This window comes from Mobula birostris, chromosome 14, assembly GCF_030028105.1.
Source record: "Mobula birostris isolate sMobBir1 chromosome 14, sMobBir1.hap1, whole genome shotgun sequence".
In the NCBI taxonomy this organism is placed as follows: Eukaryota; Metazoa; Chordata; class Chondrichthyes; order Myliobatiformes; family Myliobatidae; genus Mobula; species Mobula birostris.
Window position 1 is genome coordinate 45,467,375 of NC_092383.1, and position 25,072 is coordinate 45,492,446.

At 43.6% G+C, this 25,072-nt stretch overlaps 1 protein-coding gene across 6 annotated transcripts in view; it reads right to left on the reverse strand.

The window, feature by feature from the left end:
- The window catches only part of LOC140209874 (protein unc-13 homolog C-like), a 923,018-nt gene that overhangs the window by 76,076 nt on the left and 821,870 nt on the right, over window positions 1–25,072 (reverse strand). The gene's annotated exons all lie outside the window — the stretch shown is intronic.

Here is a 25,072-nt window from a genome sequence, read left to right on the forward strand (position 1 = left end):
TTGGAGGGGGAGGGGGAGATCCAAAATGATAGGAGAAGACAGGAGGGGAGATAGAGCCAAGAGCTGGACAGGTGATTGGCAAAAGGGATACGAGAGGATCATGGGACAGGAGGTCCGGGAAGAAAGACAAGGCGGGGGGGGGGGAGAACCCAGAGGATGGGCAAGGGGTATATTCAGTGGGACAGAGGGAGAAAAAGGAGAGTGAGAGAAAGAATGTGTGTATAAAACTAAGTAACAGATGGGGTATGAGGGGGAGGTGGGGCATTAGCGGAAGTTAGAGAAGACGATGTTCATGCCATCAGGTTGGAGGCTACCCAGACGGAATGTAAGGTGTTGTTCCTCCAACCTGAGTGTGGCTTCATCTTTACAGTAGAGGAGGCCGTGGATAGACATGTCAGAATGGGAATGGGATGTGGAATTAAAATGTGTGGCCACTGGGAGATCCTGCTTTCTCTGGCTAGCACTCTGATTTATCAGTGTTTGATACAGGGAACAACTTATAAGAGCTAAAATAATTCATTTGCTGAATGTTAAAGGTGCTATCATGTTACAATGTTTTAATTATGAATGGGAATTAGATAAAAGAAACATCCAAAGAAATGTGGTGCAAGACATTCATAGTGATAATAAACATTTAGCAAATGAATTTGGCTACCAGTCTTCACATCTGAAAATGTGCATTTAATTTGGCGTGCAGCTCTGAACAATGAGTTCCTAAAAGCTGTGAATCGCAGTCCAGCCAATGCTGATTAAAATTCATTTGGATGCCTGTAGTGTGGATGCAAATCAAGAGGTGTGAAGATTGTATGTAGTTTCAAAGAAAGCATTATTCCTATATTATAAATATGGAGTTCTCCTTTGATGTTTAGCACATAAAATATAGAGCCCTATGTTGGGTCAGCAGATCTTTCCACCGAAAGCATCTCCATATGATGCCTGCTTTACCTTGTTTCATCGAATAAAGAAGCTGCTTTGTTTCTACCAGTGATTTCATTCACACAACAACATTTGGTGTCAGAAGTGGGATACCTTTGTGACGCATCATGTGGCCAGCAATCTTAGGCAGTCTAAGTGGGTGAGTATTTAACAGATACACATGTATCTGTTAAGTGGGTCGGTGGTACACAGGAACACGAGGAATCATGAACACAGGGAACTGAACTGGTAGAGATAAATGTAGTATGTGTACACATGTATGTGTGTTTATCTAAGAGAGGAAACTTTGTGTGTTAGGTTGGTGAGACGGAATCACCAATTGCGAAGGGTGGTTATCGACAGTTCTGATCGGCAGAGTGGAGATGTGTATACTCGTTCGGGGAGCTGCATTTTAGTGTACACGCTTTGCGAGTGTGATGCAAGGCAGTACAGCAGGCACCATGAGTTCAGGTTCTGAAAAGTGGCAGATTGTAGGATACATACTCAGCAGTTTTACGTATGTGCTATTTAAGTGGTATCCATCATTTATATTTTGTGTAGTGTGGGAGTTGGTGTGGAGATATTTCAGGGAGAGGTTTTACCCAGATATATCTGCCAGGATGGCACCCATTGAGTGCAGCCAACATCAGGTGAAGAACCCTAACGATCCGAGCCAGCCCTTGACCTTGATTACGGCCATTCATAAGCCCTTCACCCCAGGGAAGAAACAGCATTTTGTCGGAGTTGCCCTCACTTAAAGTCACATGTGGGAATTTGGAATTCTGGCGCAAGAAATTCTGTTGAATTTCACTAGATGTATACCTAAAGATATACACACGTTGGTAAAAGTGAAGTGCCCAAGCAATATGTGGGACAGGATGGCCCAGGGGGTGCGGGATGGTACCTGGGCAACTACTGGGCATACCAGCCATGAAGAAAGATATTGCTCTTTTAAAGGGGAGGAGAGGCAGCAATTGGGGGGAAGTGAGATAAATGGGGAACGATAACAACAATGATTCAAAAAGCTGATGAGACAGGCATGGATTATGCAGAACAAGAATATCAAGCGTGTGGGGAGTATTCTTGAGGGTGAGGGTGTGAGGTTGGAGCTCAAGAGGACGATGGCACCTAACGGCAACTCCTTTGCTTGCATCTTCGGAAGCAGCTCTATTTTTATTTTTGATATCTCTTTTTTCCCCATTTCAGGGTTCTCTTGAAGACCCTGACCTGGAATTACATGCTAACTTCGGTTCTTTGTGGGAATGGGACCCGCTCTCCAGGTCTAACGACTGGCCGTTGTTCGATATACCAAGGACGTGGCCTGGGATATTAACGCGTCTTCGGTGTTTCAGGATTTCGTGGCTTTGGAGGCAGGCAGACACGAGATCAGTACCTCTGCAGGAAATCGGTGTGTCGTGGGAGACGAAAGATCGAAAGCAGCCAGCAGGTTGTGGCACAGAGACCCGAGTTCTTTGGGCACAGAGCTTGGAAAAAGCAACGCAACAGACTTTTAACATCATAAATCAGTGAGTTGTTTGTTATGTCTCCCCTCTTGCTATGAAAGGAGACACCTTTTTTTTCCTTATTAGGGAGAGAGAGAGAGCCTGTGGTATGTTGAATACCAGGTGAACAAGTAGTCTTTGGGGTACTGCAAGTCTGTGTCCTTATTGATGCTTTGCTGCACGCTTGAGTGTTTGGTGGGGGGGGGGTGCCGATTCGTTTTTTCTGGTGGGGGAGGGGGAGGGTCGTTGTTTTGCTGCTGCTTATGTGTGGGAGGGGGGAGCCAGGGGTTGGGCTTTTGGGGTTCTAACATTTAACTGTCATTCATTCTTTGGGGCACTTTGTTTTCGTGGATGGTTGTGAAGAAAAAGAATTTCAGGATGTATATTATATACATTTCCCTGATGTAAATGTACCTATTGAAACCTTGAAACATTTGGAACCTTATTCAGGGTTGGATAATCTGGTGGGGGGGGGGGGAGAACAACCAAGTCTTTAACAAAATGATGAAGGAAGGCCTGAGCTCAGCCCACCGGGAAGATTTAGGGATAATGGGGGAGGCCGACCTACTCTGCGATAGTTTCTTGGGCTAGTGAGATAGGCCAAAGAAAGTGCAAAAGAAATCGTAAAGTGGCTACAGTGGATGCAGCTGCTGCGATGTCCCAGAATGTTTGTTTTGTTTGCCGGTGACCAGGGCATAAAGCGAGGAATTGCTGGAGTAGACGTGGGAAGGTAAAGGAGTTGATATACTATAGGTGTGGCCTGTTGGGAGATGGTTGGAGGCAGTGTCCGAAAAAAAGATATCAGCTATATTAGTATGGTTGTGTTTCTTTTCTCAGTACAAATCCTAGAATTACCCTCACTTAATGGCTTATAAACTATGCAGCAATAATCTAGAATTTGATGCAAATTTATAGGTGCTAGATTTAAACTGAATTTCCCTTCAGTGTGCAATTTATAGAAATAAAACAAGAATTAACCAGAAGGACAAATAATAAGGAATTAAAGTATCACTCCTATATAGCCCACAAACACATGCACAGAAACACACATAAACAGGCACTTATTCTGAATCCTGAGGTGGATAAACATGATTCAAAAAAAATCAGTTGGATCCAGATGGATTTAAATAGAGATGCACAGGGAAATTCTAGAGGATGTTCCCTATATAATGCTTAGAAGTTTTTCAATTACTTCAGTTCCCTTATGCATCCTCAGAATGTCTGAAACTTTCGATGCTATGAGACAGTATTCTCTGATCCTGCACTTATGCTAACATCATGGAAGCAGCTTGAACCATGTTTGTGCTTCTAGCTCCCCACGTAGTAAGTTCCTAGTTCAGTGCTGTTGCCATGGAAAAGGGTAGTAATTCCCCACCTCTTAAGTTCACTCATGTGTATCTGTTAATTTCAGAGCAAGACTGGCAGGAATTTGGAGTTGATATCCTACTGACCTTTTGTTCAGAGATTCTGAGTGTTGTGCAACCCAGGAAAATAGAAAGAGAGAAAAAATATTGATTTTCTAATCTCGGTGTGGGAAACGAAGGGGTGAGGAAGGATGGGGGGAGAAGTGGGAAAGGAAGAGCAGTAGGTGGAAGGAATAGGGGAGTGGTGTAAAAGAGAAGGAAAATGGGATGGTTTCTGGTATTTCTTTTCAATATGCTTTATCAGTCTTTTCTCCTCTCTGTACAAGTTCTGCAATTACTTCTTTCCCACCCATGCTCCTCTAATTTATGATTATTTTAACCTTGTTCTTTGCTAGAAAAGAAATAATTGGCTACCACTGCAACATTATATAAATAATAAGCAAATAAGCAGATTCCTCTTTCTGCAAACCTTACACTGGTTCAGTGACCAACAGAGCTGATGGTCTCAATCATACAGAAATAACAGCATAACTTGATGAATTGCAGACCATCCTGAATCATATTTCATAACCCAATCACACGAATGAAATTCACAACTTCAAACAGATGAGATAGAAACATAGAAAATAGGTGCAGGAGTAGGCCATTCGCCCTTCGAGCCTGCACCGCCATTCAGTATGATCATGGCTGATCATCCAACTCAGAACCCTGTACCAGACTTCCCTCCATACCCTCTGATCCCTTTAGCCACAAGGGCCATATCTAATTCCCTCTAAATATAGCCAATAAACTGGCCTCAGCTGTTTCCTGTGGCAGAGAATTCCACAGATTCACTACTCTCTGTGTGAAGAAGTTTTTCCTAATCTCGGTCCTAAAAAGCTTCCCCTTTATCCTCAAACTGAGATTCTACACAATCTAGGCTATAACAATATGTGCTCAAAACAGCTTCTATTACAACGTTAAAAGGAATGTTCATTTCTTTGGATACTTATCTATGAATAAGATTACCAAATTGGCAACAATTGTGTAGGGCAGAATTATTCAAAAGAATCATATCCTCCTATGAGACTAACAAAAAATACAGGGAGAAGAAAAGCTTCTAACTGGCACCAAAGAAAGGAGATTTATGCTTCATGTTAATCACAGACAAATGTGAAACAGGAGACTGTTTTGGATACTGGAGGCATCAAACTAGGACTCTTGAAATTTTGCACAAAGAAAGAAATGGAACATTAAGTTAGCCTGTGCAAAAAAAATAACTGGGCAAGGACGGGACATTTAAAATGGAATCACTCAATTACCAGCTCCATTCCTGATTCCCGATTAAAAAGCCTGATTTTCTAATATAGTAGGCAGCAAAGTGGGTTCCTCCTACAGGCCTTCACTGCTGTAGAACATTAAAAAGATAGATAGATAAATAGCTAGATAGATACTTTATTGATCCCAAAGGAAATTACAGTGTCACAGTAGCATTACAAGTGCATAGATATACAAATATTAGAAGAAAGAATAAAAAAAAATACCTCAAACAGTCTAACATAAGGGGGGGGCATTATTTCCCTGGCTGTAGGTTGACTCATTATACAGCCAGGGGTAAGAATGACCTCATATAGCCTTTTTGGAGCAGTGCAGTTATCTTAGTTGATTAGTAAAAGTGTTCCTCTGTTCAGCCAGGGTGGAATGCAGAGGGTGAGAAACATTGTCCAGAATTGCCAAGATTTTCTGTACGGTTCTTAGATCTACCATAGCCTTCAGTATGTCCAGTTTGACCCCTATAACAGAGCCAGCCTTTCTAATCAGTTTATTGAGCCTTTTGGCACCACCCGTGTTGATGCCATTGCTCCAGCACACCACCCCATAAAAGACTAGTAGAACATGTGAAGGACCTCAGTCTCCTCAGAAAGTAGGGGTGACTCTGGCCCTTCTTGTACATGGCCTCTGTGTTGGTGCTCCACTCAAGTCTGTCATCCAGGTGTACCTCCAGGTACTTGTAGGTCCTCACCACATCTACATCCTCACCATCAATAGTAACAGGGAGCAGTGCAGGCTTAGTCTTCCTAAGGTCCATCACCATCTCCTTTGTCTTACTGATGTTGATCTGCAGATGATTCAGCTTGCACCATTTGACAAAGTCTCCACCAGAGCCCTGTATTCACCCTCCAAGCCTCCCTTTATACACCAACAGTCATCAAATAATTTCCCCTTTCCCTGGAGCACTCACTTTCGCAGGCACTATCTGGCACGATCTCTGCTTCTACATTAATATACACACACAAACAAACACACACATGCGGTTCAGTCACTGTATACCAAACCTTCTGGGAATGCAGTAAATCAAGACAAATACCTGCCATCCAACCACTGGTCTCATCCCAGAACAATCCTGACTAGACCATCTGATCTTCTGACACCGCTGACTTCCCAATTCATGCAACTCTCCAATCCCCTGTTAAACAATTGGCCAGTACTCCTCCCTCTGCCAAGACCTCGATGCTCTGACTGACCCAAACAGCTAACTCCTCTCCCTCATCTCAGTTTAGACACAATCCGAGTGCCCCACACATGAAGTATGCTTTGGCGAGAACAGACATAGGCTAAAGGTGCTGAGTCACTTGGTATAATTTACTTGATTGTAAAGCATAAATAAAGCACAAGCTTGAGAAGTTTGATAATATAACAAACTTGAGGAAAAGAGGCTGTGTAACTGTCCCGAGGTGAATGTGAAACTCAAAGGTTTCAGAAAGAAGGCACAGGTAAGCTTTTTTTGTTGACAGTAAATCTTTAATCTGTGATTCAGTGTAGGCAGTGGAATGCTCCTCTTATAAGATGTGGGACTTCAGGATAACTCAGTCTCTCTGATGACTATATCTGCAGAAAATGCACCCAACTTCAGCTCATAACAGACCAGGTTAAGGAACTGGAGCTGGAGCTGGATGCACTCATAACCATCTGAGAGGCTGAAAAACTCATAGGTGAAACTCTTACTGAGCTGGTCATACCCAGAGTGCAGGCTTCATATAGAAGATGGGTGAACACCAGGAGAAGGGGAGTAAGCAGTTAGTGCAGGGTTCCCTGTAGCCATTCCCCTCAGAAAAAGTATGTGCCTTGGGATACTGCTGGGGGGAGGGAATGACCAATCAGGTCACAGCGGCAGCAGCCAGGCCAGTGGCACTGTGGCTGGCTCTGAGGCTCAACATGGCAAAAAAGAGAAGGGCAAATGAGGAAAAGCAATAGTGATAGGAGACTCAATAGTTAGGAGGATGGACAGGAAATTTTGTGGCCATGAAAGAGTTGCCAAAATGGCATGTTGACTTCCAGGTGTTAGGGCCCAAGATGTCTCAGAGCAGCTGCTGAATATTCTCAAGGGGGCGAAGGTGAGCAGCCAGAGGTTGTGGTGCACATTGACAAATGTCAAAGGTAGAAAAAGGATAGAGGTCCTGTACAGTGAGTATAGGGAGTTAGGAAAGAGGCTGAAGAGCAGGTCCTCCAAGGTAGTCATTTCTGAATTACTTCCAGTGCCATGTGCTAGTCAGGGCAGGACTAGGATGATAGCACAGATGAAGGGTGGCTGACTAATTGGTGCAAGGGACGGAATTTCAGTTTCTTGGATCATTGGAACCACTTCTGGGGCAGGGGTGACCTGTACAAGAGGGACGGAGTTGCACCTGAATTGGAGGGAACCAATAGGGTGGCTGAGAGGTTTGCTACAGCTACTTGGTAAGGTTTAAAATAGTTAGGCATTGGAACGAGAACCAGAGCACTAGGTCAGAAAGTGGTAAGATGGAGAGGAAGTTAGATATCAGGGCCAGTAGCAACAGGCAGGAGTAAAATAAAAGGTGCAATGAGACAGATAGATTGAAGTGCATGTCTTTTAATGTTAGAAACATTATGAGTGAAGGTGATGAACTTAGAACATGGATCGGTACATGGAACTATGAGATTGTGGCCATTACAGAAACTTGACTAAGTGAAGGACAGGAATGGGTGCATAATGTCCCAGGGTTTCAGTGTTTATAAAAGATAGAGGGTGAGGTAAAAGGGGGGGGGGGGAAGTTGCACTATTAATCAGGGACAATATCACAGCTGCACTGTAAAGGGACATAATGGAGCACTTGTTCACTGAGCCAATATAAATAGAACTCCAAACTAGGAAAGTTGTAATCATTCTGATGGGATTGCACTACAGACCCCCCGAAATCCACTGGCACATTGAGGAACACATATGCAAGTGGATTCAGGAAAGGTGCAAAAGTAATTGGGTTGTTGTCATGGGGGACTTCAACTTACCTAATATAAATTGAGACCTTCTTAATGTAAGAGGTTTAGATGGAGCTGAATTTGTTACGTGCACCCAGGAGGGTTTCTGAAATCAATATGTAGATAGTTCAACAGCAGGAGGAGCTGTATTAGACCTGTTGTTGTGTAATGAGCCTAGCCAGGTGACTGATCTTTCAGCAGGTGAGCAGTTAGGGAACAGCGACTATAAACTCTTAAGTTTTAAGATAATTCTAGATAATGATAAGTATAGACCTTGAGGGAAGGTATTAAATTGGAGCAGGGCAAATTACAAGAGCATTAGGGAGGAATGAGGGAGAGTTAATGGGGAACAACTGTTTTTGGCAAGTTCACGTCCAATATGAGGAGGGTGTTTAAAGACCAATTGCACAGTTTACAGGACAGGTAAGTTCTAGTCAGAAAGTAAGGACAATGGTGGCAAAGTAAAAGAACCTTGGACGTCGAGAAAGGTGATGAATTTAGTCAAGAAGAAAAAGGAAAAGTATGTAAAGCTTAGGAGGCTAGAATCAAAAAGAGCTCTTGATAGTTATAAAGGAGCTAGAAACGAACTCAGGAAGTGAATTAGGAAAGCTAGGAGGGGCAATGAAAAGCCCTTGGCAAGTAGGATTAAAGAGGCATTCTATAAATACATCAAGAACAAACGGATGAGTAGGAAGATAATCGGACCACTCAGGATCAAGGGGGAACATTTGTTTGAATGTGAAGGGTTTAGTGAGGTCTTTAATGAATACTTTACATCAGTAAAGTAGGAGGAGAAGGATGCAGAGGATAGGGAGATCAGTGCCGAGTATATTAATATGCAAGGGCATTTCAAGGTAAAAGAGGAGATAGTATTGGGTCTCTTAAAGAGTATTAAGGTGAATAAATCCCCAGGCCCTGATGAGATATACCCCAGGTTATTGAGAGCTGCAAGGGATAAGTTTGCTGGGGCCAATATCTTTGTATCCTCTGTAGCCATAGGCAAGGCCTTGAAGGACTAGCAAGTAGCTAATGTTGTTCCATTACTCAAGGAGGGAATCCTGGAAACTATAGACTGCTGAGTCTCACATCAGTGGTAGGGAAGTTACTGGACAGAATTCTTAGGGTTAGGATTTATGAACATTTGGAAACCCATGGCCTAATTAGGGAGAGCCAGCATGGCTTTCTGTTGGACAAATCATGTCTTACTAACTTGATTGAGCTTTTCGATGAGGTGATGACGGTAGTTTATGAAAATAGAGCTGTAGATGTTGTCTACGTGGATTTTAGTGAGGTGTCTGACAAGATCCCTAATGGGAAGGTTATCTAGAAGATTAAGGTGCATGGGTCGATGGTGAATTGGTCATTTCAATTCAGAACTGGCTCGCCCATAGAGGACAGAAGGTAGTGGTCAAATAAACTTAATATAGCTGGGGGTCTGTGAATAGTGCTGTCCTATACTGGGACCTCTGCTGATGATGTATATAAATAATCTGAATGAAAATGGAGATGGGTAGGTTAGTAATTTTGGAGATGACATAAAGATTAATGGTGTTGTGGATGGCATAGAAGACTGGTAGATAATACAGTGGGATATAGATCAATTGGTAGATATGGGCAGAGAAATTTCAGATGGAGTTTAACAGAGACAGATGTGAAAAGTTGCACCTTGGTAGGTCAAATGTAAAGAGACTGTACAGTACACTGTTAAGGGCAACACCCTGAACAGTGTTTGTGATAGGGTTATCTTGGAGTCCAAGTTCATAGTACCCTGAAACAGACTGCACAGGTTGATAGGGGTTAGGAAGACATAGGGCATGCTTGCCTTTATTAGTTGAGGCATTGAGTGTAAAAGTCAGGAAGTTATGTTGCAGCTTTATAAAACACCAGATAGGCCACATCTGGAGATTTGCAAACAGTTCTGATCGTCTCCTTATAAGAAGGATGTCTACAGTACAGGTCAGGATACATGGATCACAGTACAAGTAGGCATACATTGTACAGGTGGGGGTGCACAGATTTGTATTCGTATTTGTATTTTATTTCCTATATCGAAGGAATAAAAATCTTTACGTTGCATCTCCGTCGCAATGTACGAGCAATAAAGAGAGGAAATGTGGGAGGATATTGCCCAAACACCAAGATTGGGAGTTAGGAGGGAAGCTGAGAAGCAGGACCTCCAGGGTAGTAATCTTGGGATTGCTACCTGTGCCACGTGCTAGCGAGGGCAAGAATAGTAGGATCAGGCAGATGAATGCGTGGCTGAGAGACTGGTGCAGGGGGCAGGGCTTCAGATTCTTGGATCATTAGGATCTCTTCTGGGGGAAGTATGACCTGTTCAAAATGGACAGGTTACACCTGAACCTGAAGGGGACCAATATCCTGGCGGGAAAGTTTAATAGAGCTGTTAGGAAGGGTTTAAACTAATTTGGCAGGGGGATGGGAACTGGAATGATAGAGCAGAGGAAGGGGAAAACAGAAATAAATCTAAGATAGTGAGCAATAAAGATGTCAGGAAAGACAGGCCGGTGATGGGGCAAATTTGTTGCCATTGGGATGAGTTGCAGTGAGATCAAAGCGAGAAGTACCAAATACTGGTCTTAAGATGTTATACTTAAATGCACGCAGCATAAGGAATAAGGTGGGTGATCTTGTCGTACAGCTACAGATTGGCAGGTTTGATATTGTGGCCATCACTGAGATGTGGCTAAAGGATGCATGTCTCTGGGAGCTGAACGTCCAAGGATACACGGTGTATCGGAAGGATAGGAAGGTAGGCAGAGGGGGAGGTGTAGCTTTATTGGTAAGAAATGATATTAAATCATTAGAAAGAGGTGATATAGGATCGGAAGGTGCAGAATCTTTATAGGTTGAGCTAAGAAATCGCAGGGGTAAGAGGGCCCTGATGGCAGTTATTTATAGGCCTCCAAACAGCTGCAGTGATGTGGACTACAAATTACAACAGGAAATAGAAAAGGCTTGTCAGAAGGGCAGTGTTATGATAATTATGGGGGATTTTAACATGCAAGTGGATTGGGAAAATCAGGTTGTTGAGCCCACTAGGGGATCGGCTGTACTGGATTGGGTATTGTGTAATGAACCGGAGGTGATTAGAGAGATTGAGGTGAAGGAACCCATAGGAGGCAGTGACCATAACATGATTGAGTTCACTGTGAAATTTGAAAAAGAGAAGCTGAAATCTGATGTGTCGGTATTTCAGTGGAGTAAAGGAAATTACAGTGGCATAAGAGAGGAACTGGCCAAAGTTGACTGGAAAGGGACATTGGTGGGAAAGATGGCAAAGCAGCAGTGGCTGGAGTTTATGCAAGAAGTGAGGAAGGTGCAAGACAGGTATATTCCAAAAAAGAAGAAATTTTCAAATGGAAAAGGTATGCAACCGTGGTTGACAAGAGAAGTAAAAGCCAAAGTTAAAGCAAAGGAGAGGGCATACAAGGAAGCAAAAATTAGTGGGAAGACAGAGGATTGGGAAGTTTTTAAAAGCTTACAAAAGGAAACTAAGAAGGTAATTAAGAGGGAAAAGATTAACTATGAAAGGAAGCTAGCAAATAATATTAAAGAGGATACTAAAAGCTTTTTCAAGTATATAAAGAGTAAAAGACAGGTGAGAGTAGATATAGGGCCAATAGAAAATGATACTGGAGAAATTGTAATGGGAGATAAGGAGATGGTGGAGGAACTGAACGAGTATTTTGCATCAGTCTTCACTGAGGAAGACATCAGCAGTATACCGGACACTCAAGGGTGGCAAGGAAGAGAAGTGTGCGAAGTCACAATTACGACAGAGAAAGTACTCTGGAAGCTGAATAGTCCAAAGGTAGACAAATCTCCTGGACCAGATGGAATGCACCCTCATGCTGATGATACGAAGATAGGTGGAGGGGCCAGTAGTGCTGAGGAAACAGAGAGTCTGCAGAGAGACTTGGATAGATTGGAAGAATGGGCAAAGAAGTGGCAAATGAAATACAATGTTGTAAAGTGTATGGTTGTGCACTTTGGCAGAAAAAATAAATGGGCAGACTATTATTTAAATGGGGAAAGAATTCAAAGTTCTGAGATGCAACGGGACTTGGGAGTCCTCGTACAGGATACCCTTAAGGTTAACCTCCAGGTTGAGTCGGTGGTGAAAAAGGCAAATGCAATCTTGGCATTCATTTCTATAGCAATAGAGTATAGGAGCAGGGATGTGATCTTGAGGCTCTATAAGGCGCTGGTGAGATCTCACTTGGAGCACTGTGGGCAGTTTTGATCTCCTTATTATAAGAAAGGATGTGCTGATGTTGGAGAAGGTACAGAGAAGATTCAGTAGAATGATTCTGGGAATGAGAGGGTTAACATACGAGGAACATTTGTCCGCTCTTGGACTGTATTCCTTGGAGTTTAGAAGAATGAGGGAAGACCTCATAGAAGCATTTCGAATATTGAAAGGCATGGACAGAGTGGATGTGGCAAAGTTGTTTCCCATGATGGGGGAGTCTAGCACGAGAGCGCATGACTTAAGGATTGAAGGGCGCCCATTCAGAATAGAAATGCAAAGAAATTTTTTTAGTCAGAGGGTGGTGAATCTATGGAATTTGTTGCCACTTGCAACAGTGGAGGCCAAGACATTGGGTGTATTTAAGGCAGAGATTGAAAGGTATCTGAGTAGCCAGGGCATCAAAGGTTATGGTGAGAAGACGGGAGAGTGGGACTAAATGGGAGAATGGATCAGCTCATGATAAAATGGCGGAGCAGACTCGATGGGCCAAATGGCCGACTTCTGCTCCTTTGTCTTATGGTCTTATAATGGTTTTGTTGACATAAATGTACAGTCAGATATGCAATCAGATTGATGTGCATTAATAGCCTGGTGAAAGAAGCTGTCCCAGAGCATGTTGGTCCTGGTGTTAATGTTGCCCTGGAGCCTGTTTGCCAGACAGTAGCAGCTGAAACAGTTTGTCTGCAGTGCCATGCGATTGAGAGTACTACAGTTCCCTGACCAGGCAGTGACACAACCAGTCAGAATGCTCTAAATGGTGCCCCTGTAGAAAGTCCTTAGGATTTGGGGACTCATGCCGAACTTCTTCAGCCCTCTGAGATGTTGTGCTTTTTTCACCATACAGCTGGTATGTACAGTCCAGGTGCGACCCTCAGTGACCCGAGGAACTTGAAACTACTCACCCTCTCAACTACAGTCCCACTGATGTGAATAGGGGCTAGCCTGAATCTATTCCTCCTGTAATCCATGACCAACTCCTTCCTTTTCTCGACATTGAGGGAGAGGTTGTTTTCTTGGCACCACTGTGTCAGGGTGTTGACTTCTCCTCTGTAGGCTGTCTCATCATTGTTGGAAATAAGGCCTATCAATGTCACGTCATCTGTAAATTTGATCAGCAGATTGGAGCTGTGAGTGGCAACACAGTTGTAGGTGTATAAGGAGTAGAGGAGGCGGCTCAGGACACAGCCTGGGGGTCTCCTGTGTTGAGGGTCGGAGGAGCAGAGGTGAGGGAGGCTGCCGGTGATCTGACAGGCAGTCCAGGATACAGGTGAGGGTACATGGATCTCAGCAGAAATGAGAATATTCACATCACGGTACAGGTGGTGCTTGCACTGTCTGAAGATGTACCTTCCCTGTAGTGAAGCTGAGAATGGACAGGCTGTCCTCTCGCTCTCTGTGCTGCGTGTGTGACCTTATGGGTGGAGTGTCATGTATTGTGATTCTTAACAATGGAACCATAACACAGACACTCTGGAGTGTTCCGTCTGCCACTGCAGACAGCTTAAGCATGCAGCCACTCAGATTGAACATATGTACCAATAGCTGGCTTCACACTACCCTGTATGGCTCTGATCTGTTACTTGTTCCTAGCTCAGGGTAAAAGACACTTTACTACAAAATACTGGAAAAAATATAAAATTAAGAAAACCTAACATTTGTAAAGCTTGCCAAAAGCAGCCATGTTATTCATGCTTGCTTGGCCAATCATATTACACCCTGTCATTAGCACTGACCAATGAGAGCATGTAATAATGACCTGTCAAATTGTCTGGATTAGTCGTCTCATCCCAGGAGCACATCCTGGGTTCTCACTTCAGTTCTAATGTATAAACTGTGTCTCAATGCAGTTGTGAAAACATTGCACTCCTCTTGACAACTTGTATGAGATAATTAAACTGTCTTTCACACTTGTGACTGTGTGGCTAAGAACAGCTCCAATGCCATATTTAAGTTTGTTGACAACATCACTGTCGTGGGCTGAATCAAAGGTGGTGATGAATCAGCATATCAGAGGGAGATGGAAAATCTAGCAGAGTGGTTCCATAACAACAACCTCTTGCTCAATGTCAGCAAGATCAAGGATCTGATTATTGACTTCAGGAGAAGGGAACCAGAGGTCAAAGACCAGTCCTCATCAGAGGATCAGAGGTGGAGAGGGTTAGCAACTTTAAATTCCTCAATATTATTTCTTCAGAGGACCTGTCCTGGGTAAGTGGAGTTATGAAGAAACAAAGGTACCTTCTCTACTTCCTCAGGAGGTTGCGGAGATTCAGCGTGACATCAAAACTTTGACAAACTTCTATAGACATGTAGTGCAGAGTATATTGACTGGCTGCATCACAGCCTGGTATGGAAACAAAAATGCTTTTGAATGGAAAATTCAACAAAAAGTAGCAGAGATGGCCCAGTCCATCATGGGTAAAGCCCTCCTCACCATTGAGCACATCTACATGAAATGCTGTCTATTGCAGGAAAGCAGCATCCATCATCAGGGACCCCCACCACCTAGGACATGCTTTCTTCTTGCTGCTGCCATCAGGAATGTGCTACAAGAGCCACAGGACTCATATCACCAGGTTCAGGAACAGCTGCCTCCTCAGTGAAATTTTCCACAACCAATGGACATATTTACGAGGATATTTCACCTCATCTTCTCGACATTTTTTTGCTTAGTTATTTATTATTATTAATTATTTCTTTTTGTATTTGCAGTTTGTTGCCTTCTACACCTTGGTTAAATGCCCAAGTTGGGTAGTCTTTCATTGATTCTATTATGGTTATTATTCTATAGATTTATTGAGTATGCCAACAAGAAAGTGAATCTCAGGGTTGTATATGGTGACTATATGTACTTTGATAATAAATTTACATTGAACTTTGAACACTCCTTCCCTGATCTTGGAATAATACTCTGTTCGCGTCCCACCTTTCTGAGCACCTGCTGGAAAGTCCCCTGTTTTTTCTCTTTCATCTTTCCCAGTAAAATTTCTAGTGCAGCGTCTGAATGTCTTGGTGTTTGCTCCCATGTTCTGTATGTTCAGCCATTCCAGAAAGAGATGCAGTTTTCCCGTATATGTGATCATAACACTATAAGACATATGATCGCAATGAGGCCATTCAGCTCATTGAGTCTGCTCAGTCATTTCATGACTGATCCCAGATCCCACTCAACCTCATACATCTGCCTTCTCGCCATATCTGTTGATGCCCTGACCACAATCTTCCACTTTAAATATACCCACAGACTTGGCCTCCACTGCAGTCTGCGGTAGAGAATTCCACAGATTCACCATTCTCTGGCTAAAAAAATTCATCCTTACCTCTGTTCTAAAAGGTCACCCCTCAATTTTGAGGCTGTGCTCTCTAGTTCTGGGAGTCTTGTATGAGGACTCCCACATCCCTTCGCACTTCTGATGTTTGATTTTTTCTCCTTATTTGCATAATAGTCTGCAATATAGTTCCTTTTACCAAAATGGATTATCACACATTTCCCAACACTGTATTCCATCTGTCACTTTTTGCCCATTCTTCCAATTTGTCTAAGTCCTTTCCCAATCACATTGCTTCTTCAGCACTACCTACCCCTCCACCTATCTTCGTTTTGTCTACAAACTTTGCCACAAAGCCATCAATTCCGTTGTCTAAATAATTGACAAACAATGTGAAAAGTAGCGGTCCCAATACTGCACCTGAGGAACACAACTAGTCACTGTCATCAAACCAGGAAAGGCCCCCTTTATTCCCATTCGCTACCTCTAGCCTGACAGCCATTCATAGATAGAACCATGCCAATATCTTTAATGCAATGCCATAGGATTTTATCTTGTTAAGCAGACTCATGTGTGGCACTTTATCAAATGCCTTCTGAAAATTCAAGTAAATGACATCCACTGCCTCTCCTTTGTCCACCCTACTTATTACTTACTCAAAGATTTCTAACAGATTTGTCAGGCAAGATTTCCCTTTACAGAAACCATGCTAACTATGACTTATTTTTTCATTAGTGTGACGAAAGAGGGTTACAAAAAGTACACATAAGATGTTAACGGTCCTGTGCTGGCACCAGTGGGATCAGCAGTTGCTCTGCCATCTGTCTTCAGGAGAAAGAGAGATAAGGAAGACAATGGAGCAGCATTTGGAAATGTTAATGAAGAGACGAGAGAGTTTAACGGAAGGAGACACCGGTCTGAGAACTGTCAAGATCGGCTCCTTTTTGAACCCTGAACTGTTTGAAGTGTGATGGACGGGCGATATCCCAGCAGGGGGATAAAAAGGGACAGGTTCGCTAAGGCAGGACACACATGACACCACAAGGTAACGAGACCCTGGAAGCGGTGCGCCTCCCACAAGTCGGTGGGGGTTTTTGGACGGCTGATGCGGGACCAAGCCAGAGATGCACAGGGTGGAAAGGTGCGATCGGTGGGAACCTGGTGTGTGTCTGCCCTTGCCTGGGTGCCAGGTTCACCTCTGAGGAACGATCATATCTGAAACAGAGGGGTCACAGTCAGTGATCTCAGAAGACATTACAAAGGGCTCGCCCAAAAGCTGACTGCGAGGAATATCGAAGGTCTGTGTGGAAGCAGTTTTGAATATTCATTCGCTTTCGCCCTCTCTCTCTCCTCCCCCCCGTCCACCGGCATGGCAGTGATTACTGTGAACTGAACTGAACTCAATTGAACTGAACTTTGCATCACTTTGAAACTGGTCATTTACCCCTAGACGACGATAGAGCTTGATTGATCCTGTTCTGTGTACATGTGTGTTTATCATTGCTGAACTGTTGTATTTATTATCCTTTTGATTAGAGTACTGTGTTGTTTATTTCTTTAATAAAACTTTCTTAGTTCCAGTAATCCAGACTCCAACTGAGTGATCCATTTCTGCTGGTTTGGCAACCCAGTTACGGGGTACGTAACATTAGTCTCCAAGTACCCAAAAACCTCATCCTTAATAATAGACTCCAACACTTTCCCAACCACTGCGATTAGGCCTACTGGCCTATAATTTTCTTTCCTTTGCCTTCCTCCCCTCTTAAAGGGTGGAGTGACATTTTCAATTTTCCAGTCCTCAGAGAATATGCCAGAATCAAGTGATTCTTGAAAGATCATGAACAATGTACCTGTTATCTCTTCAGCAACCTCTCTGAGGACTCTGGGATGTAGTCCACCTAGTCCAGGTGATGTATCCACCTCAACACTATTCAGTTTGCCTAGCATTTTTTCCTTTGTAATGGCAATGGCACTCACTCCTGCTCCCTGACACTCATGGACCTCTGGCACACTACTAGTGTTTTCCACAGAGAAAACTGATGCAAGGTGCTTATTAAGTTCATCAGCCATTTCTTTGTCCCCCATTACTACCTCACCAGTATCATTTTCCAGTGGTCCGATATTAATTCTCACCTCCCTTTACTCTTTATATAACTGGAAAAAGTTATAGTATCCTGCTTTATATTATTTGCTAGTTTGCCCCCCTCATATTTCATCTTTTCCCTTCTTATAGCCTTTTTAGTTGCCTTTTGTTGGATTTTAAAAACTTCCCAATCATCCAACTTCCAACTCACTTTTGCTACATTATATGCCATTTCCTTGGCTTTTATGCAATCCTAAGTTCCCTTGTCAGCTACGGTTGGGTATCCCAGCCAATTAAGAATATCTTCTGTGGGACACATCTATCTTGGGTTTGGTGAACTATTCCAAGAAACTTCAGCCAATTCTGCTCTGCTGTAATTTCTGCCAGCATCTTCCTTCAATCCACCTGGGCAAGCTCCTGTCTCACGCCTCTGTAATTCTGTTTATTCCATTGTAATACTATTACATGTGGCTTATGCTTCTCCCTCTCAAATTGCAGTACGAATTCAATCATACTATGATCACTGCCTCCTAAGGGTTCCTTTACATTAAGTTCCCTAATAAGATCTGGGCTATCACACAACACCCAGTCTGAGATAGCCTTTCCCCTAGAAGGCTCAAACACAATTTCCTCTCTTGCGATCCAATACCAACCGGATTTTCCCAATCCCTTTGCATACTGAAGTCCCCATTACAATTGTGACAGTACCCTTTTTTATGCACCTTTTTCAGCTCCCTTTGCAACTTCAACCCCATATCTTAGCTACGATTTGGAGACCTATATATGACTCCCATAAAGTTTTTTTACCCTTGCAATTTCTTAATCCACTCACAAAGATTCAAGATTCTCTGACACTATGTCATCTCTTTCTAAAGATGTAATTCCTCCTCTTACCAATAGAGCCACACCAGCTGTCCTTTTGATACAAAGTATATCCTTTGATGTTAACCTCCCAACTATGGCCTACTTTCAACCACAACTCACTGATGCCCACTATGTCATACCGATTAATCTCTAATTGCGCCACGAGATCGTCAACCTTATTCCGAATGCTACGTGCATTTCAGTACAGCACCTTCAGTCCTGCATTCTTTGTCCTTTTGAATTTTGCCTCTGTGGTACAGTTTAATATTTGCTGTGTCTGCTTTTGTACCCAATCAAAGGCTTGTCCTTCCTTACATTCATGTTACACCCATCACCTACTTGTAAACCTGCTGGCTCATCCTCAGCTCTATCATACTGGTTCCATTCCCCTGCCATATTAGTCCATTAGTACATGGAGTTCAACACTTGCAGAAACCCCTGTTGACGTGTATAGGCTGTCTGTGGGTGGGGGGTGGGGGGGGTGGTAGAAACATAGGTTCACCATACTGACTGAAGTTAAATACACATCCATCATCTACTGTAAAAGGGGGTTTACTGGTATCACTGAGCAGATTTATTTTTGGAAATTAACTTTGTTTTCATTCCCTTTATGTCCAGGATGATCAGGGGTATTTCCCTAGATCCATTTTCACTCAGCAGTCAGTTCAATTAAATTGACAGAACAAGAAGAGCACTCAATATTCACAGACAGCATGTACGAAACCAGTGCATGATTACAACCCATCGAAGAACACTTGGATAACCTTACAACCCAGCAAATTATAGACTACTGAGTCTTACTTCAGTGGTGGGCAAGTTGTTGGAGAAGGTCCTGAGAGGCAGGATTTACGAGCATTTGAAGAGATATAATCTGATTAGGGATAGTCAGCATGGCTTTGTCAAGGGTAGGTCCTGCCTTACAAGCCCAATTGAATTCTTTGAGGATGTAACAAAAGACATTGATGAAGGTAGAGCACTGGATGTAGTGTATATGGATTTCAGTAAGGCATTTGATCAGGTTCCCCATGAGAGGTTCATTCAGAAAGTAATGAGGCATGGGATCCAAGGAGACTTTGATTTGTGGATCCGGAATTGGCTTGTCCACAGAAGGCAAGGGTGGTTGTGGATGGTTTGTATTCTGCATTGAGGACAGTGACCAGTGGTGTTCCACAGGGATCTGTTCTGGGTCCCCTCCTCTTTGTGATTTTTATAAATGATCTGGATGAGGAAGTAAAAGGGTGGGTTAGTAAGTTTACTGATGATGCAACAGTTGGGGGTGCTGTGGATACTCTGAAAGGTTGTCAGAGGTTACAGCAGTACATTGATAGGATGCAGAACTAGGCTGAGAAGTGGCAACTGGAGTTCAACCCAGATAAGTGTGAAGTGGTTCAATTTGGTAGGTCAAATTTGAAGACAAATTAACGTTAAGACTCTTCTTTCTTTGCTGTCTTTGCACCAGGATGTCAGTCTGGTGATGTTGACCACTGGGGGCATGCCAGGTCCATCTTTGGGATGCTTTGTGCTCTCTAAGTGTGTTCGACAGCACCAAGTGTGTTCGACAGCACCATGTTGTTATAACGGGCAAATTCCAGCAGACGTAGTCCCCTCTCATTGGAGGTGTCATTGCATGAGGGGCCAATGAGATCCCCCCACTCATCTTGTGCGTCTCTGCCCACCTTGGCATTCCAGTCACCCTGAATGATCAAAATATCCTTTTTGTCCACATTGTCGATGACATCTTGTAGTTTCTTATAGAATTCTTCAATGTGTTCATCGTCGTAGTCTGTTGTTAGGGCGTAGACTAAATCTGGTGTGAACAGACCGAAGTCCAGAACATTCCCAGGAGCAGACGTGGGCAGTGACCGTGACCTTGTCATGATGAACATCAGAGTGCGCTTGAGCAGAATCAACAAGCCAGATAACAGCCGGCTGAGATTCGACCTTGAAAAACTGAAAGACCCCGCCATCTCTGAAGAATTTCAGGCAGCATTTGGGGGGAAGTTTGCACCAATACTCCTCCTTGATGAAGACCTGGAGACCACCACAAATAACTTTAACACAGTGATGACAGAAACCGCAAGCAAAATTCTGGGGAAAAGCCCAGAGGGAAGAACACAATACAGGAAAATCAACAAGGAAATCAGAAGGGAAATGAAGGAAGCAAAGCAAAGATGGATAGCTGAACAATGTGCAGACATTGAAGTCAGCCTCTCCAACAACAACACAAAGAAGGCATTCCAACTGGCGAAAGATCTTACCAAAGAAAAACAAGCCATAGTGAACACCATCCAAGACAAAAATGGCAAAAGTCTCACAGAAGAAAATAAAATAATGGAAAGGTGGACAGAGTACTGTTCAGAACTGTACAGCTACCAGAGCAAAGGGGATCCGAGCGTGCTGAATGTGCAGGAATCTTCCAATGAGGAAGACTATCCAATCATGCGTGAAGAAGTTGAAGCCGCAATACGATCACTGAAGTGCGGGAAGTCAGCAGGAGTTGACAACATCCCTGCTGAACTGCTGAAGCATGGAGGAGAGGCCACGATAGGCATCTGCAATAAGATCTGGCAGACAGGTGACTGGCCGACACCTTGGACTCAGTCGCTGATCATTGTGCTTCCCAAGAAAGGCAATCTCCAACTTTGCCAGAATTACTGTACCATCAGTTTAATCAGCCATGTAAGCAATTTAAGTTGGGGGTTATATGGGAGGCAGGGTTTAAGGGTCAGCACAACATTGTGGGCCGAAGGGCCTGTACTGTGCTGTACTATTCTTTGTTCTAAGCAAGGTAATGCTCAGAATCCTCTTGAACAGACTGAGATCTCAGGCAGAAGACATCATTGCCGAGGAACAAGCAGGCTTCCGTGAGGGCAGAAGCACCACTGAGCAGATTTTCAACCTCCGCACCCTCTGTGAGAAACACCTTCAGCACCAGACAGAGTTCTACCATGTCTTCATAGACTTCAAGAAGGCATTTGATAGAGTCTGGCATGATGCCTTATGGGCCACCATGAAGAAATTTAACATGGGGCAGAAGCTGATTCATACAATTCATCAGTTTTACGCCAAGACAACAGTGCAGTACTCTCTCAGGGCACCATCGGGGAACGGTTCCGTACCTCTGTAGGAGTCCGTCAGGCCTGTCCCCTCTCCCCCACTCTCTTCAACGTCTTCCTGGAACGAATCATGAGTGTTGCCCTTGAAGATCACGTGGGCACAGTCAGCATCGGAGGGAGGAACATCACAAACCTAAGATTGCTGACGACATTGAAGGACTTGCTGCAAAAGAGGATGAACTGGCCAACCTGGTGGGCCATCTTAACAGAGCCTCCACATAGTTTCGAATGGAAGTAAGTGCCGAGAAAACCAAGCTCATGGCGAATGCCAACGGTGCCATCACAACAGACATCTCAGTCCATGGTCAGAAACTTGAGACAGTGCAGCAGTTCAAATACCTGGGGGCAATCAACAGTGATGAAGGATCAAGACCAGAAGCCCTGGCAAGAACCGCACAAACAATGACTGCACTATCCAAACTCAAGACAATATGGAGGGACAGCAACATCACCATGAAGTACAAGATCAGACTCCTGCATGCATTGGTATTCTCCATCTTCCTGTACGCTTGCGAGACATGGACCCTCACAGCAGAGCTACAGAGGAAGATACAGGCATTGGAAATGAGATGCTATCACAACATCTTGGGCATCTCATACTTGGACCACATCACAAAGGAGCAGGTCTGCAAGACCATCCAGCACCACAATGACCCCCATGAAGACCTTCTTACAACGGTGAAGAAAAGAAAGCTGAGATGGTACGGCCACGTAACAAGATCCAGTGGCCTTGCAAAGACCATTCAACAAGGAACTGTGGAGGGGAAAAGAAGGAGAGGTAGATGGAGGAAAAGATGGATGGGCAACATTAAAGAATGAACAGGGAAAACATTTGCGGTGACCCAGACTCTGGCACACAACCGCGACAGGTGGAACAGACTGGTGCAAAGCTCGTCATGACGGTGCCCTGACGACTCCACCAGGAGTTTAGGGTGCATGGCAAGACACGGCTAGGTTAAGACACTTGGCAGTGGAGGATCCGCGAGATCTCGGGGTCCATGTCCATAAGACACTCAAAGCTGCTGCGCAGGTTAACAGTGTTGTTAAGAAGGCGTATGGTGTGTTGGCCTTCATCAACCATGGGATTGAGTTCAAGAGCCGTCAGGTGGTGTTACAGCTATACAAAACCTTAGTTAGACCCCACTTGGAGTAGTCTGCTCAGTTCTGGTCACCTCATTACAGAAAGGATGGGGATACTATAGAGAGAGTGCAGAGGAGATTTACAAGGATGTTACCTGGATTGGAGAACATGCCTTATGAGAATTGGTTGAGTTAACTTGGCCTTTTCTCCTTGGAGTGACTGAGGATGAAAGGTGACTTGATAGAGGTGTATAAGATGATGAGTGGCATGGATCGTGTGGATAGCCAGAGGCTTCTTTCCAGGGCTGAACTGGCTAACATGGGGGGGAAGGGGGCATAGTTTTCAAGTGCCTGGAAGTAGGTACAAAGTGTCAGAGGTAGGTTTTTCACATAGAGAGTGGTGGGTACGTGGAATACACTGCCAGCAAAGGTGGTAGAGGCGGATGCAATAGGGTCTTTTAAGAGACACTTAGATAGGTACATGGAGCTTAGAAAAGTAGAGGGCTATGTGGTAGGGAAATTCTAGGCAGCTTCTAGAGTAGGTTACATGGTCGGCACAACATTGTGGGCTGAAGGGCCTGTAATGTGCTGTATATTTTCTATGTCCTATCATGGCGGTGTGCAGTGTTTTACTGAAAAATGGTTGACAATGGTTATCTCCTCTTTCATAACTTATATTTATATAACTCGTGCAATGCTAAGCAGTTTTTTTATGTTTCCAGAGGGAAGCATTTCATTTTAATGATGTCTCTGTATTGCACATTGGCAACTTGACAGTGACATCTGTTTAAAAAATAGTTTGTCAGTCATGTCACAAATATAATGAAACAGAAAGTGACCTCGTTGTACCCTATATTTAAATAAATCATACTCCTGCAAATGGCCACAGACTACTTTGCTCAATATTTATCACTCACTTATTGATGGGAAACAAACCATCTCAATCCATCCTGTCATTCAGGTCTCATTACTTAATGGATCAAACATAAAGCAGTAAGCCCTGATGTTTAATCACTCTCTGATTCTATTCAATGTTTGATGTTCCCTGCAACTTTTTACCTTCTGCCATGGTAATAACAGCAGTACCATGAGCAGCAAGCAAGAGCTGATAGAGCTGAAACAACCGGCTGCTTATACGTGGGTAAATCAAACCCAATGAGTAAAGTGAGGTGAAGCTGAGGTAGAGTAGAAGTGAGGGAATTAATTTGCTGTTACCCTTTCTCCACTCTCTTCACTTTCAGATAAAATATGGAAGAAGAGACTCAAAAAATACAGTAGGTTAACAGAGAACCAAGACAGGACAGAATTCCACAATCAGAGGGAAAGATCTTGGAATTCTTTACCCAAGAGACTGTGGAACCTCCATATTTCCTCAATGAGCAAGACAATTGAATGTGCTGGCTGTGAGGTTAGTGCGAAAGAATGATGCCATGGTAAAAGACACTGTTCAAAACCTCAGAGCGTGTCCCACTCCTGCTCCCACTGCACTGGTGATCCCTGTGGATCAAGAAAAATACCACTCATTGACACTCTGTAGCTACATTAGTTGGGTCATGTTCACACTTCCGATATCAGACTTTTGAAACTGATACTCTGTACCAAACTCTATCGTGAGAAGAAATTACCAAACAGTTAGAGGAAAAGCTTCAAGGTCGTGCTCAAAGCCTCCTTGAAGAAGTACTCTTGGAACCCGCTGGCCCATGGCTAATCTATATGGACATGATGAGTGGTGGGCATGCACAGAGCTTGCCTAAGTGAAGGAAGAAATAGATCTGTTCCCAAACTTCCAACTGCCTGCCCTGCCACCCATCACCTGCCTTATCTGTGGAAGTTCGCTCTTCCTACATTGGCCTAATTTGCCACCTCAGAACCCACAAATCCAGAATGCAAGTGCATTATCCTTCATGCTGAGGGACTGCCTAAGAACACCATGTACAAGTTCCTTAGTTCCATGTGCCAGTCTACAGTTACACCCATGTGACCAATTTGGAATGTGGAAGGAACACTGAGGAAACCCACACAGTCATGGGGAGAATGTACAAACTCCTTACAGACAGTGTCAAAATTGAACCTGGGTCACCAGCGCTGTAATAGTATTACACTAACCCCTATGATTCTGTGCCACCCAAACTTCTTGATTCTTGATAGTCCTTCAGTACAAGCAGACAACAGATTGCCCAGTAGGTACATTACCAATTTCTTTGCACTAACATTTAATCTCATAGCTATGTTATTTTCACTGTAGTATGTGCATTAGCAATCTGTGCCATCCCTGGCTTCCAACAGGATACTTGGAAGGGAGGTGAATACCCATTTTTAAATATTCATTTATTAAAGAGTCTGTGGCAA